This window comes from Seriola lalandi, unplaced genomic scaffold, assembly GCF_002814215.2.
Source record: "Seriola lalandi dorsalis isolate HSWRI2012SDOR001 ecotype SW California unplaced genomic scaffold, Sedor1 jcf7180002054986, whole genome shotgun sequence".
Classification (NCBI taxonomy): Eukaryota; Metazoa; Chordata; class Actinopteri; order Carangiformes; family Carangidae; genus Seriola; species Seriola lalandi.
In genome coordinates, this window is record NW_019525535.1 from 88,904 (window position 1) to 90,730 (window position 1,827).

Below are 1,827 nucleotides of genomic sequence, written 5' to 3' on the forward strand. Positions count from 1 at the left end.
TCGTAACCCTGCAGCGAGGCGACCAATGAAAATGTCGTATATGACTCGCTCCGCCTTTTCCGTTAAGGCTGACCAATGGTGTTCGACTTCCAAACTCGCGCAACGTTCCCTTCATCCCCTCTACCTTTGTTGTGCGATATTTACAATATTTTTCTCTGAACATGTGATTTATAAATGATTTAAAATATAATCGCGGCGCTGAATCGTATGTGTATCTGCCGAAGATTCGTTTTTTAAAATCTCGCCAGGTTCTCAATGGAAGCCCGCTAACGATAGCGCGCTAGCTAACGTTACAGAAGCTAACTTTAGCTAGCAGCTAGCTGTGTATGTTCGTGTTGTTGTTCTGATTCAAGAACAAATCCAGAGAAAAAAAGCTTCAGCTCCTTCAACGAAATGACGTCAGCATCTGCTAAGGTGAGTTCTTACCTGAGTGTGGACTCTCTTATAAACCAGAGTGTGACCGGTGTGTGCAAAGTTAGAGAGCGGGTCACACAACTGCCGCCAGACTTCATTCAGAAATCCGTTACTTTAACGCAGCTGCCGCTCACAGAAATATAAACTTCATAAAAAGTGCATTAGTTTTTCTCTCCTACATGAAAAGAATCTAGTGTTTGATTCGGCACAACAGCTGATTCACCAAACAGAGTAGAAGTGGAACATTCCTGTTTACTTTCTGTAATTTTCAGATGTGACGTGTGAACCCTCCCAGTGACGTCAGTTAGTCAGACCTTCAAAACTCAACAAACGTACATTTGGAAGATTATTTTGACACTCAGACCAACTATTCGATGAGATGAGATGCCAAGGCTATAATGTTATTTTATGTTAATTAAATAAAGAAGGTGCAGCAGGTTGTTCATGATCCTAATGGGGAAGTTTCACATTGATGAGGTCGAGTTCTCAGGGTCTCCATCGTTTGAATCCTTCAGGATGGATTTAATAAATACTTTGAGTTTATCCAAATTATAAATAATAAGAAATGTGCTGATACAGGAAGTGTTTCACAAGAGCTCTTCAAAGAAATCTGATTATTGTTAAGATTTTTGTGCTTTCTTACTTGCGTTTCATTTATTTATTGATCAAACTTATGAGACACATATATGTGTATGTATGTGTATATATATGTATATATATATATATATATATATATATATGTCATGTTGCACATTGAATGTAGAATCATACTGGGAAAAAAAGCCATATAATGTTTGCCAGTTATATTGTTATGATGCCTCTTTATTTGTTCTTTATATATACACCATATTGTTATAGTTTTTGCAATTAAACATTTTTCAATTAAAAAAAAACAAACAAACATGTACATTTCAAGATTCATTTATTGATCCTGGAAAGACTGAAAGTTACAAAACAACAGACGTGATTAACATTGAACAGAAAAATATTTTCACTTCACTTGAATTTAAGGAAAACAATTTATTCGATATTGTTAACCTGCTGATTTTACAAGAAAATTTCATATTCATAATGTGAAATTTCTTAAATCAATTCCCTCATTTAAGTTGTTTTTAATTGAACGTTAGTTTGAGTCTCTCAAATAAGAAGTCAGCAGTTCATGTCTATTCTGAAATGTTTGTCTGAAGAAGTCTGTCACTTAAAATATGTATTTGTCCTTTTACAATCATTTTTTGTTTTTTTATTTTTTATTTTATTTGCTTCTTTTAAGATTGAGATATTTAAGAACTGATATGTCTGATTTAAAAATTTCCAATTAAAAAAAAAAGATCTTCATTTTATAATGTGAACTGTCGTCACTTGAACTTTTAATGTTTCTGCTCTCGTCACCTGATCTTCTTCTCTGCAGGTCGG